Source organism: Myotis daubentonii, chromosome X, assembly GCF_963259705.1.
Source record: "Myotis daubentonii chromosome X, mMyoDau2.1, whole genome shotgun sequence".
Taxonomy (NCBI): domain Eukaryota; kingdom Metazoa; phylum Chordata; class Mammalia; order Chiroptera; family Vespertilionidae; genus Myotis; species Myotis daubentonii.
The window spans coordinates 47,706,221-47,721,431 of NC_081861.1; the positions used below are offsets into that span (position 1 = coordinate 47,706,221).

The window sequence follows — 15,211 nt, forward strand, 5'->3', positions numbered from 1 at the left end:
AGTGAGAGAAACATTGATGTGAGAGCACATAGATCATAGATCTGCTGCCTCCTGCACACCCCCTATAGGAGATCTCAGCCCCAACCCAGGCATGTGACCTGACCAGGAATAGAACTGGCACCGTTTTGGTGTATGGGAAGATTCCCAACCAACTGAGCCACACCTGCCAGGGCACTTTATATATTAAGTTATGTAGTTCAATCCACAAGAGACTCAAATACCCATCAGGCACTTTTCATGTAATTCAGATACAAGAACAACAGGTGGCAGTAAGTTCCTTGGGTAAGTGGTTTGAATGATTCATTTTAAACCAAGTGTACTTACCTTAGACTACAACAAAAAAAATGTGGCTTTCCAGGGCTTTATATTTTATAAGGAATATTAAACATTGTTAGTCTATCATATTTTAATATGTTCACACATGCTTAAAGGATAGCCACATAACGTCATTTAAAGAAAAAGTGTAAAAATACATAATTTATTGTCTTTCAAAATAATCCTTTAATCACCTATAGTTGAACTAAAGTTTGGTCTCATTCTCAGACTATAATTAGAATGATCCATTGTACCTTAAATATTTATTTTTAAATCAAATTTCTTCCTGGCTAATACCTGGCCTCAAGATTTCTATTTGCTGTACCAACAAAAAAGCCATGGGATCTTTTTCTCAGGTGGAAAAAGCTTTTATTTCTTCCCAGTTTCTCTTTAAGACTTCAAGGAAAAACTTCTAGAATGAGAAATGAGTAGGCAAGACAGTTTCTCCCTTTGAATTTCCTATCTCTATTTTTCTACCTATTCTCAGCAGAGAGACTATCAAACAGCAATGTGTTATTACTCAAAGCACATAGCCTCATAGCTTTTCTTGCTATAAGAATGAGGTAAGTTTTCAGTTGAGTCCCAAAAATATAGTGTCTTAGTTCATTAAGGCTACTATAACAAAATACTATAGATAGGTGTCTTATAAACAATAAACATTTATTTCTCACAGTTTTGGTAGCTGGAAAGTCCAAGATTAAGGCTCTGATGGATTCACTGTCTAGCAAAGACCAACTTTTCACTGTGTCCTCATGTAGCAGAAGGGGTTCTATGGTGTGTCTTTTATAAGAGCAATATCCCATTGATGAGGGCTTTACTGTCATGACCTGAGGACCTCCCAAAGGCCCCATTTCATAATACTGTCACATTGGGCATTAGATTTAAACATATGAATATTGGGAGGTCACAAATATTCAGTCTATAGCAGGTAGCAACATTCCTCCTCCTAAAAGGTATTTCCAAAGGACCTTGGCTGGTGTAGCTCAGTTGGTTGGAGCATTGTGGTACACAGATGGGCTTCTTCTTTTCCAAGCCAAGTGATAAAAACCCAGGCTCCTTCTTTTTTAATTTATTTATTGATTAAGGTATTACATATGTGTCTTTATCCCACCATAACCCCCCCAACTCATATCCTCACCCCCCTGTTGTCTATGTCCATTAGTTAGGCTTATATGCATTCATACAAGTCCTTTGGTTGATCTTTCCCCCTTACCCCCACCCTCCCCTACCTTCCCTCTGAGGTTTGACAGTCTGATCGATGCAGCTCCTTCTTTTTTAAGTAAAATGATAAAAACCCAAAACAGCAAATCAAAGAACTCACACACAATTAAGCACTGTTATATGGTTGCACCACAGATACACTGGTACATTGTAGTAAACAATGTCCAGGTTGTCACCAGGATGAAATGTAAAACTGCCTAGGCTTGGCACTCTGCACTTGATCTTAGCCAAAAGGCCGAGAAGCGATAGGCTTGGCACTCTGCTAGGAACTGTGAGAACTCAGGAGAAATGTAAGCCACAGTTCTTTTCTCAAGAGATTTATTATCCAGTGAGGAAATGAGATTCCTAAATGAAGCATTTCTATAATATAGATATAATATATACATAAGTACCTATTTTAAGGAGTTATGATAGATAGTATCAAGTACAATACAGTGCATTATAGTAGAGAGCAAGGTTTCATAGAAAAAAGAAGTTAAGGGATGGGTATAATTTACATGAACTTATACAAGAGGCAGAAATAGTTCAGGTGGAGAGAATATGGCTCACAAAGGCAGAGAGAATGAATCTGGTAGAATTGCATGTCAGAATAAGGAAATGCCTGGATGGAGCAGAAATTAGGATGGAGAAATATAGCCAAGTTATATAGTGTATGATCTTAAAGGCAGAGAGCTTGAAAAAGATGATCAGCTTTTAATACTGTTCACCTCTCTGAATATGAAGACTGGGTTCTAGCAGTAAGAATGCTTAGGTGAGAGAAATTCTGTGGTTAGGATTAGTGGTAGAGAAGAAGCCGGGTATGGGGGACTGAAGAGGGTCAATCCATGAGAGGAAAAGAAAAGGGAGTGATCATGACCTTGAAGGGTAAGTGAAGGAGAAGGAGCAGAAAGCCATCAGCACTAAGAGAAGCCCAAGAAGAGATAAAAAAGAGTGATGAATTTTGTTTGGTATGATCAGTCTCTGAAAGTGATAGGTACATGCACAGAAGAGACAATTGAAGATGTAGTCTCAGATGTAGGAATAGAGTTAAGTAAAAAACATTCTTGCCTCTTGGAGCAACTAAGCATAGCCCATCAATAACATCAGAGTCGGCAGGTTCAATGTGGCACCTTCTATTTTTCCTCCAAATGTTCAGTGCTATTTATCTTCCCTCCTCACGGATTGTGCATTTAATGGTTGTCACACCGCTCAGGAAACTTGATTGCAACACTGTCATTTCATGGGCACAAGTAAGAAGGCTTGTAACAAAGTCCTTGCAAAAGACAATTTTCAGACAAAATATGCACATGTCATATCTGCAGTGAGCATCTGTCAGCCTCATCATAGGCTGTGCACAAAGAATTAGTTTCTAATCCTTAACATTCTAGCTTCCCCATGCTGCTTCTACTGAGTGGATTGAGACATGCAAATTAAACTTAATTTATTTGATTTGCATTTGAGCAATCACCCTCACTGTCCACACAATGACAGGTAAAACAAAAATATTTTCCAAATTGACCAGCTTGCCTAAGACCATCAGAAGGAGAGAGTCAAGCTATAAAATATCTTTCTACAATAGGGGAGCAATGTTCATAAAACATGCTGATTTATTTTCCACTACAGAGTTATATGCAACATAACCTATAAAAAAATAGATCAGACATTTCTGTTCATTTCAAGGCACTGGTTGAGAAACCAGCAAACAAAACCTAGGCAAGCCATCTTAAATCCTCTTTACCAGCTGAGGTGTTTGGTTATAAATGAAAATTTAAAGAGACAGGTTCTTCAAGGTCACCAAAGAGGCTGCTCTGCCCATTACCCTTAAGGATATTGGTAAAACATAGGGGTTTTCAAAGTGTGAGCTGGATAGTTTGACTACCAGGGTTCAAATCTCAAGTCTGCCACTTACTAGCTCTGTCAACTTGAGCAAGCTATGTCAACTGACAGAACTTCTATTTTCTAACAATATTTAGCACAAAAGACGATTAAATGAGCCAACATATTTAAAATATATATCACGGTATCTAACACATAGTAGGTAATTAATAGATGTTATAATTATTTAAATTTCTTTCCAGCAATATGCCTCTTTGTCAGCAGTTACATGGATATTAGCAGGTAACCATAATTCTAATGCTTATAATAATCAAGAACTTTAATTTTTACAAAATGCAATCACTTATATACTTGTAGCAAATGTACATGTTATTATGGATCATACATCTTCACTCTTAAAACTTCGGAGCATGCTACCCCAACTTACTACTGCCAGCACCTGCATTCTTTGCCTGAGGACTTTCTTCAGATGTTAAAGCCTCTTTGCCAACCTAAGAGGCAGGTTGGATGTACCAAGGTATTAATGGCCTTCAATCAAAAACTGACAGAATTTCATGTCATCTCACCCTTCAGGTGGGCTAATTCTGGAGCACATATTATACACTGCCTCCCAGACTTTCTCCTAAAGATTTAAGTCCCATCGCTTTCTGTGGTAGCTAGTTTGAAAATGTTCCTTTTTAAATTTATTGTCTAAAGTTTTACATATGTCTCCTTTTTCCCCAATTGCCCCCCCAATAATGTTCCCATTAATCCCAGCTTTTTTCCATTCCTTGTTTCACTACCCCATTCTTCTATCAGTGTTTCCTTTGACTCTCAAACTCCTTACACTTGAATCCTTGCCTTAGTTTGAGAGCCCAAACTATGATCTTCTCACAAACCTGTGATATAGGTGAAGGTAGCCATAATAATTTTGCATAAGTAAACTGAGTTGTGGGTATTGTGGGCACTTAATGAAAGAGCTCGGCCTAGAACCCAAGTCTCTTGACAAGCTATATTCTTTTTCTGTTACCAGAGTATATATCACAGCATTTCCCAACTGCACACAAACAGACTGATAATGTCAGCAATTCCCCATTGTCCTTCTTCTCATTTCATATTAGTTGATCTCCCAAAAATATGTCTGGACCAGGCAAGAAAGGGCCACACTCCAACTGACTCATACCATTGAACTTTCCCATGTATGATATGCATATTTATCAGTTTGTTCTTTAAGTGTACGATCTTAACTAGCTATCTATCTAATGAAAACTGAATTATCTATCAGAGTCTAGAAACAGATTGTTCTAGTTCATCAAAGATTCTAGCTAATAGAGTAGTTCTGAATTAGCTGGGACTGATTTTTTTAAAAAGTAACACTTAGCATGGTGGTTACACTAAATACAAATTAAGTTTCCTTTGATAATTTGTTAGAAAATTGAGATCCTAAGGGCCTCAGGCTCACGTGTGTACATATCAGTTATCATTAAACTCGAGGCCCAGTGCACGAAATTAGTACACTCAGTGTGGGGAGGGGGTCCCTCAGCCCAGCCTGCACCCTCTTTCCAGTCCGGGAGCCCTCTGGGGATGTCCGACTGACAGCTTAGGCCCGCTCCCCACAAGCCATGACTAAGCCATCAGTCGGACATCCTTAGCACTGCTGCAGAGGCGGGAGCGGCTCCCGCCACCGCCGCTGCTCTCACCAGCCATGAGCCTGGCTTCTGGCTGAGTGGCGCTCCCCCTATGGAAGTGTACTGACCACCAGGGGCAAAATCCTGCATTTATCATCTGCCCCCTGGTGGTCAGTGTGCATCATAGCGACTGGTCATTCCATCATTCGGTCTATCTAGCCTTTTATTATATAGGATTGAAAGACTTACAGAAGAGCTGGATGCTGATTGTTCCCCAGTTGATGCACTACTGGGTAATAAGTACTTGCTTATGTGATGCACCATCTTTTTGGGGCCATCTCTATGTTCTATATCTCCTCCCAAAAGGGAAACATCCCATAGCCCTCGGTACTATAACTGAGACTAGTTAGACTGAGCATCTGTTAGATATAGAGCACAAGAAGGTTTTGTACATTAAAGTCTCTTATTTTGAGAGCTTCCTTAATTAATGGCCATCTGGTCCCCCATGAAGGACTGTAATTAGGGAAGCAGTGTATGAACAGATACAATAGTAAAACAAACAAACAAACAAAACTTGCCTATTCTTGCCTTCCCTCCAAGATATGTAGTGTGCAGGTGAATACCAAGGTCACATTGGGCTATTTTTATTTTTCATGAAAATAATTTGTGCCTAGAGGTTGTGATAAAATAAATCTGATTAAATTAAATGGCAGATACAGGACTTGCTAACATCTGAATGCTGCTCACCAAATGTGATTCAGCACAGATCTGCTATTTTGATTGTCCCTATTTTTCCCCAGTTGATTTTAGGCATCACACGACAGTACTAGAGGCTCCCTGCAGCTTCATGGTAAATAAAAGAATTGAACAAGACACTTCGTTTTGATAAAAAGACCTGCACATGTCTTTTTCAGCATGAACTTAAGTGAAAAACTCCTACCACAGTTATTCCTTAAGACAATAATCAAAGGAGTGTTCTTTATCTAAGCTCCCAAGGGATATGTACTATGTTAAAAAATCATCTCTGTTGCAACATTAAAACCTATGGATATGATCAAACCAAAAGTTATTTAAGAACATGCAAAAATAAAAATAAAAGGGACTCCACCCTGATCCTTGCTGTCTACCTTATCTCCTCCATCTGCAGGACTTTTAGGTGAAAGCCTTTAGTTCTGAGAATTAGGTATAAGGTGCTCATGAGATCAGAAACTAAGGTTTCAGGAAAGAGGTACAACCCACTGACATGCTTTAATTATGGTGATGAGCTATGGTTTTAATATATTTCTCTGAAACAGGTGAAATAATAGGGGTATAATTTTTAACAGTGGAATACAACATGAAGCTCTGTCAACTACCTTCTGACAGGAACTTGAATGTTACCATAAAAAGTGACCCTTCACCTCATTCAGGAATAAGACAGGTATGTCTGCTTTCATCACTCTATTCAACATAGTGCTGGGAGTCCTAACCACAGCAATTATACAGAAGAAGAAGAAATAAAACGCATTAAGACTGGAAAGGAAGAAGTAAAACTGTCATTATTTACAGATTACATGATACTGTGTATACTAATAAGGAGCCATAAAGATTCCACCACAAAAAACTACTAGAACTGATAAATGAATTTAGTAAAGTAGCAGGATACAAAATAAATATCCAGAAATAGGCTGTATTCTTATACACTAATAAGAGACTATCAAAAAGGGAAACTAAGAAAATAATCCCATTTCCAATTGCATTTAAAAATAAAATAAAATACCTAGGGATAAATTTCACCAAGGAGGTTAAAGATCTGTACTAAAAAAAATTATAAGAAACTGAAGAAGATATAAATAAATGAAAGCATATACCCAGCTCATGGATAGGAAGAATTAACATTGTTAAAATGACAATAATACCAATCAAAATACCAATCATAATACAAATCCTAACAAAATACCAATGGTGCATTTCACAGAACTAGAACAAATAATCCAAAAATTTATATGGAATCACAAATACCCCAAATAGCCACAGTAATCTTGAGAAAGAAAAACAAAGTTGGAGGAATAACCTGATATCAAATTATACTACAAGGACATAGTAAAGAAAATCGCATGGTACTGGCATGAAAACAGATATATAGAATGATCCAACAGAACAGAGAGCCAAAAATAAACCCACATCTATATGATCAATGAATATTTGACAAAGGAGGCGATAACATACAATGGGGTAAAGACAGTCTTTTCAATAAATGGTGCTGGGAAAATTAGATACATGCAAAAAATGACACTAACCAACCTTCTTATACAACATACAATAATAAACTCAAAATGGATCAAAATCACAAAATGCCTAGAAGAAAACATGGGTAGAAAAATCTTAGACATTTCTCTTAGCAATATTGTTTTTAATATATCTCCTCAAGCAAGGGAAACAAAAGAAAAATTAAACAGATGGGACTACATGAAACTAAAAAGCTCTTATATAGCCAAAAAAAATCAACAAAACAAAAAGACAACCTACTGAACAGGAGAAGACATTTGCCAATGATACATCCCATAAGGGGTTAATATCCAAAATATAAAAATCATTTAGATAACTAAACACTAAGAAGACAAACAACCCAATTTTAAAACTGGGAATAGAACCTGAATAGACACTTCACTAAAGAAGACATGGAGATGGCCAATAGGGATATAAAAAGATGTTCAACGTCAGAAATCATCAGAGAAATGCAAATTAAAACTACAATGAGATATCACTTCACACCTGTCAAAATGGCTATCATCAACAAATCAACAAACAGCAAGTGTTGTTGAGGATGTGGAGAAAGGGGGGTCCTCATGCACTGTTGGTGGGAATGCAGATTGATGCAACCACAATGGAAAACAGTATGGACTTTCCTTAAAAAACTAAGAATGGAACTGCCTTATGACCCAGCTATTCCACTTCTGGGTATTTATCCAAAAAAACTAAAACACTAATTTGAAAGAATACATTCACCCCTATGTTCATTGCAGAATTATTTACAATAGCCAAGATATCAAAGCAACCCAATTACCCATCAATAGACTATTAGATAAAGATGTGGTACATATATACAATGGAGTATTATTTGACCGTCTTATAACTTGGGCAATTGGATGCAGGTTTTCTTTTAGAGCTATTTTGTGGAAAGAATAAAAAACACATTGCATTACTGGTAGAGGTTATATTTCTTCTTCCAGAAAATAATTTTACTTGTTAGCACAGAACCAAATTGTTGGCATTGTCAGAAAATAACACATTCTATAAGAGTTCATCATTTCTTATCTGGAAAAAAGTGTTCTGTTAAAATTAAGTTCAAACATTTGTTATTTTAAAATCAGATTATAAGCATGCAATATTGAGATAAACATAGTCCACCCAAAAAGGAATATCACCTCTCTTGGAAAATGTATTCTATTTTTCTGGTAGTATATGAACACTTATTCATAAATATTTGATAGTTTCAATGTATGTTGAATGCTCATTAAATATTTATATTATGCATTGTGATATATTTTATACAGGTACATGTTAAAATCAATACAACTTTCAATTGAAATAAACCACCTACAGGTCACATCCAGGAGCTTTGGTTTTATAGATTGCCAATTGCAGAAGAAAAATCTCAGACTTTTATGATTATGGATTAATTAATGTCATAAATTTCACCAGGAAGAACTACTCAAGGCCTCTGCCTATGGAGTGAATGGTTTGTCTGCTCCTCAGCTCCTGCAATGCTAACCCCTGTAGCCCCCACGCTACTGTGTTCCCAGAGTGGGTCTTTATGGAACATGCAAGTAGGCCTTGAGCTCTTGCTATGGGCAGCCTTATAACACAAGGCTCTTCCTCAGACTGGACAAAAGACACACTATGAGGAAAGGTTTTATAGGGGTAGGGGATTGCTGGGAGCCGGTCCATCCTTGCTGTTTCAAGGGACCTGGCATATATGGCATACTGTTCTTAATATGTTTGCTTACCTTCTTGGCACTATGTGTTTTAACCAAGGTCACCTCTCTGAGAAAGATTGTTTCCCCAGGTAGGGATTTTCCCCTGAAGTTAGGGAGAGAATTAAACCCCTTAACAAAGTGCCAGGCGGGTAATTAATCACTTTAACTACGAACAATCATGCTTAAGCTACATAATCTTTACTCCCTGGAATGGAGATAAGAAATGCCCTAACCTTTGGAATAGAGATTGATAGGATTGGAATCAACTGGTATAAATACAGATGTAACAAGACAACAGAACACAGAACCTAGACACAGAACCTAGAGACAGAAGAACTTCGCTGGAGAGAACATGGCAAAAGATCCTGGACAGAAACTGGCCTCAGAACCTAGAGACAGAACCTAGCAAGAGAACCTGGCCTCAGAACCTGACTAGAACCTGGTGATAGAACCTGGCTGGAGAACCTGGAGAACCTGGCTGGAGAACCTAGCAAGAGAACATGGACACAGAACCTGGCTGGAGATCCTAACCAGAACTTCGCTGGAGATCCTGACCAGAACTTGGCTAGAGATCCTGGCTAAGCTGCTGATCAACTGAACGCTGTCTCAGTGTCATTCCTTCTTTGCCGACTCCGTCCACACCTTTGGGGACCCCTGGACCTGCTGGGGTTGGACCCCAGCAGGGGATCTTAGAGTTTGGTCTATAATAATAAAAGCATAATATGCTAATTCGACCAGATGACCTTCAGAATGAAGCCACAGGGGTGGAGCCGATGCAGAGAAGGCAAAGGAGGCAGAGGTGGCAGAGGCCCTGGCCATTGAGGCAGGCAGGGACCAAGGCTGAGGAACAGGAGGCAGAGGATGCAGAGGCCCCCAGCTTCCATGGCGGGCAGTGGCAGAGGCAGAGGTGGCAGATGCAGCGGTGGGGACTGAGCCTCTTGCATAAATTTTGTGCATCAGGCCTATAGTAAGATAATAAATTTTTTAGATGATGAAAAAAATGAAATCTTACCATTTGTGCCAGTATGGAAGGACCTAGCTCTTATGCTCAGTGAAATAAGTCAGTCAGAGAAATACAAATATCATATAATTTTATATATATACATCCTATATAATAAAGAGGTAATATGCAAATTGACCATCACTCCAACACACAAGATGGCCACCACAAGATGGCCGGCAAGAGAGGGCAGTTGTGGGCCATCAGGCTAGCAGGGGAGGACAGTTAGAGGTGACTGGGCCGGCAGGGGAAGGCAGTTAGGGGCAACCAGGCTTACAGGCAAGGGCAGTTGGGAGGGACCAGGCCTGCAAGAGAGGTCAGTTGGGGGCAATCAGACCTGCAGGGGAGGGCAGTTACAGGTGACCAGGCTTGCAGGGGAGGGCAGTTGGAAGAGACCAGGCTTGCAGGGGAGGGTAGTTGGTGGGGACCAGGCCTGCAGGGGAGGGCAGTTGGGGGCAACCAGGCCTGCAGGGGAGGACAGTTGGGGGGGGACCAGGCTGGCAAGGGAGGGCAGTCAGGGGTGACAGGCCAGCAGGGGATGGCTGTTAGGGGCAATCAGGCCAGCAAGGGAGCAGTTAGGCATCGATCAAGCTGGCAGGGAAGTGGTTAGGGGGTGATCAGGCTGGCAGGCAGAAGTGGTTAGGGACAATCAGGCAGGCAAGCAGGCGAGCAGTTGGGAGCCAGCAGTCCTGGATTATGAGAGGGATATCTGGTGGGATCGGGCAGGCAGTTGGACATCCCTCGAGGGGTCCCAGATTGGAGAGGGTGCAGGCTAGTTTGAGGGACACAGCCCCCCTCCCCATGCACGAATTTTGTGCACTGGGCCTCTAGTAGAATATAAAGAAAAATACAAACAAACAACATTGAAATGGTTTCATAGATACAGACACTAGACTGGTGATTGCCAGAGGGGAGAGTGGCTGTGAGACTGGATGAAAGAGGTGAAGGGATTAATAAGTACATAATCGTAGTTATAGAATAGTCATGGGGATATAGAGCATAGGGAATAAATAAATAATATTGTGATAATATTGTATGGTGCCAGTTGTGTACTGGAAATACTAGGGGGAACACTTTGTAAAGCATATGATTGTCTACTCACTATGCTTTACACCTGAAACCAATACAAAATAATATCGAAAAAAATTGTTCTGAACCTGTGGAAAGGCACAGGAGCTATGATGTGAAATTTCAAAGGCTGGATATAGAGTAACCCCTCAAAATAAAGGAAGAATGGCATAACAAGTGGAAGAGAGAGGGAAGGACCAGCATACCTACTGTCAGGAAAGGGAGGTGGCTTTTCCTAGGTTTCTGTGTATGTGCATCCTGAAAGAAAACCTTAAATAAAGTAACACAAGTGAGTCACTCTTATTAAAACCAAAGAAGCTAAGCAAAACAGTAATTATATGGTGTTTAAATTAATACCTAAGAGAAAAAAAGGGTGTTGAAATTAATGCCTGAATTTTCATTACAATTTATTCATATATTGATAACTTAAACTACTTTTTCTTAAAAATCCATTTCTAAAATTGATAATTGGATTTTATGTTAATTAATACATATTCGTTTAGCATTATGAAATTTCAGGAACAGGAATAATTTCACTGTTATAAAGCAACTGACATAAGTACTGTGTGTGAATGTCTGTCAGTTGTATTTCACTCAAGATACATCTAAAATAGTTTAATGAGAAAAAGAAGGATAATAGGGCTCAACTGTATTTTGATAAAGTTCATTGACACACACACAAAAGTGACCCTTCACCTGTAACATTGTCAAGAATCAGAAACAAGCAATGAGTGCATGGAGCACCACATCCATGCATTTTAATGAATGTACATACCTCAAAGTGAGCAATAGGGCTTGATTCAGAATCTACACACTTGTATTTTACATATAATTCTAAGCAAGTTTGGATATTTTATTTCCAATCTTACCAAAGATTGGGAACATCATGTCATATACTAGACAGTGGGTGTTAAAAAAAAAAAAGATAAGCACTTATAGCAAGGAGGCGGGGGAATACACTAGGAAAAAGCTGACAAAATAACTCTTTGCACTCTGGGAACATTTAGTGCTGGAGCAAACAGTCTTATCACCTGTAATAGGCCCTGAGGGCACTGCTGGATACAGCACACTAAGAAATTGAAAAGCATGGAAATCATAGCATGGACCCTGAGTCAACAAGAAAAGATAAAATTATATTCTATATATTTTGCATAAAGAGCCAAGGAAGTGTGCAATACAGGTTGAAAAACTTTATAGCCAAATGCTTAAATTAAAATTCATGAAGCATTTTTTATAATAGCCAAGATTTAGGCGCAGCTCAAGTGCCCATCAGTAGATGAGTGGATAAAAAAGCTGTGATACATTTATACAATGGAATACTACTCAGCCGTAAAAAGAGGAAAATTTCATCTTTTGCGACAGTATGGATGGACCTGGAGGATATTATGCTAAGTGAAATAAACCAGTCAGAGAAAAACAAGTACCATATGATCTCACTTATATGTGGAACCTAATGAACAAAATAAACTAACAAACAAAATAGAAACAGACTCATAGATAGAGAACAAACTGACAGCTGTAAGAAGGGAGGGGATTAAGGGGATGGGTGAAAAAAAGGTTAAGGAATTAAGCAAAGAAAAAGGAAAACTCATAGACACAGAGAACAGTATAGTGAGTACCAGAGGGTAAGAGGGGTGGAGGAGTAGAAAAGTATAAAGGGGTGATAAATGGTGATGAAAAGAGACTTGACTTGGAGTGGTGAACACACGATGTAATATACAGATGATGTATTCTAGAATTGTATACCTGAAATCTATATACTTTTATTAACTAATGTCACCCCAATAAATTCAACAAAAGTTAAAATTAAATTCATGGAAATGCAGAGGAAAATTTGAATTCCATAAAACTTTGTTATCCAGAAATACTCCTTTTGCAAGAGCTCCATATCTTGTTGTGGTTTCACTCTACGTCATTCTGACCTCATCTTTTACAGTCTTGGTCACCTTTTGGTGGAAGAAGGTGATGATTTTGCATTTGATACTTTTTTTAATGTAAAAATACATGTGCCTGGTTTTGCCAAGTCTTTCAACTCTTGGAGGAAGGGGGGAATTTTTATTTTAATTATATATTTTGTATGCTTCAAAGGGGTCATAAACTATCCTCATTCTTATATTAGCAGTGAATATCCAACAAAAATCTAGTGCAAACATATACCCCCCAATGTAGAAGAAAACTACCCACAATGCATTCTTGCAGTAGAATGTTGGTCCAATTAGATTATGAAACAATTAGTGTGATTTCTCGCCTGTACACTCAGCATTTAGTTTCTATTTCACTGACCGCAACTGCAGTTTTGACATTTTGTGTGACAGGTCCATAGCTTACAATTCCTAAAACATGCCAAAGACACTAAAGCCACCAATCTTTGTAAGATACGGTTCAGAAATTTTGGAAAAGAGTAAGAATAGTGGACTCAGCAGAGGAAAAAAAACTGAGATGAAGAGGAAATTGTATGGCTTAGTTCTATGAGCTAATGCACTGGCTAAAAAGAGTATCTGTAAGGGAGCGCAATACTGTAGGAAAGATTTAGGGAGAAAAATATAAGGTCAAGATGGTAAAAGAAAATGGGCATGAATTTCCCAATAGGTAAAATAGATTCCAGAGGAAGTAGCTAGTGCAAGCCAGACAGAGCAAATTTGGTTAACTATTTTTTTTATTTTTTTATCTTTTGGTGGCAGTGGTGGGAAAGGGTATTAGAAAAGCAGCAGGAGTAGCCTTTGAGTGAATCTGGGTCTTTAGTGTTAGGAGTCCAGACTAGGAAATATAGGTGAACTGGAAAATGTATTAAGTATAATAAAAAATGAGAAGGAGAGGATCAATCAGGCAAACCTAGAAACAAGAGGAATTACCTAGCATGGTGGGCATATACTAGTAATGATATTTCAGAGCTGTGCTTAGCAAAGAAATATGTAAGCCTAGTGAACTAAGAGTAATTACAATTGATGGACAAAGGATGAGAAAGAACAACCCAAGGAGAGACAAAATCCATCAGTGAAAGCCATTTCTGGGAACATATTTTGAAGGAAGGCTGGAATCTGCTCACTAGACTTTGAAATGTTGGCCCTAGCTCAGTGGTCGGCAAACTCATTAGTCAATAGAGCCAAATATCAACAGTACAACGATTGAAATTTTTGAGAGCCAAATTTTTTAAACTTAAACTATATAGGTAGGTACATTGTTATTAACTGAATTAGGGTACTCCTAAGGCTTAGGAAGAGCCACACTCAAGGGGCCAAAGAGCAGTATGTGGCTCGCGAGCTGCAGTTTGCCGACCACGGCGCTGGTTTTGCTCAGTGGATAGAGCATTGGCCTGTGGACTAAAGGGTCCTGGGTTTGATTCCAGTCAAGGGCACATGCCCAGGTTGTGGGCACGATCCCCAGTGGGGCGTGTGCAGGAGGCAGCCAATCAATGAGTCTCTCTCATCATTGATGTCTCTCTCTCTGAAATCAACCAAAAAAAATTTAAAGAAAAATAAATGTTGTTTGACTTCCTTCCCATTGCTTTAATAGTTGTCAGAATCTTTTCCCACCAACCATAAGCATTCAAATGTCTGTGGGTACACTCTAGGCTTAAGTCCAAACAAGAAGTCCAATGTGGGGAAGACATATGGAGACTACGGCTCCTGTTAAGGGTCTCTGTAGAGAAGTATCTGTTGTGGGCAGAAGTTATAGCCTTCTGGAACCAAGCCTTCCAGAATAAGCCCTGGATTGAATGGCCCAGTTAAAACTTCGTTAGTGAGAGTGACATCAGCAAAATTTCAGTGTAGGTAGTTCCAAACTCCCATTCCTCCTCAGACACATTGTAAAACATCAGAAACTGTCATATCAACTTTGTCAGAACTCTGGAGAACAAAGACTTACAGAAACCAAGCAAATGATGAATCAGAAAGAAAATCAGCTTCCATATAATAGAAAAGTTTTGTGGTATTTTTCCTGCCCTTGCACACACCCCCAAGCTCAATAGTGGTCTTAAAGACAGTAACCTCCATTCATTGTGTGAGAGCCTGATCCCTGATTCTACATGGAATAGAGCAGACCTTCTCAGAAAGCCATTATGTTTATTTGTTCTAATTTGCCTGGGACTCACTGAAGTACTAGTACAAGGCACTTGTCTCTGTTTCATCTAACTCAGAAAAACTCAGGACAGAAAAAACAGTTGTTCTTGCTCAAAAACATTGTAAGGTAAATGAAAAACCTGCACTCACCTGGAGCAAAAGATTATG

The 15,211-nt window shown here is 38.9% G+C and overlaps 1 long non-coding RNA gene across 1 annotated transcript in view; it reads right to left on the bottom strand.

Moving 5' to 3' along the window:
* Positions 1–9,592, bottom strand: part of LOC132224361 (uncharacterized) — a 1,115,498-nt gene extending 1,105,906 nt beyond the window's left edge. Inside the window, exon 1 of the long non-coding RNA XR_009450658.1 lies at positions 9,392–9,592. This is a non-coding gene — a long non-coding RNA (uncharacterized LOC132224361). The remainder of the gene's footprint in view (positions 1–9,391) is intronic.
* Positions 9,593–15,211: the final 5,619 nt, after the last annotated feature.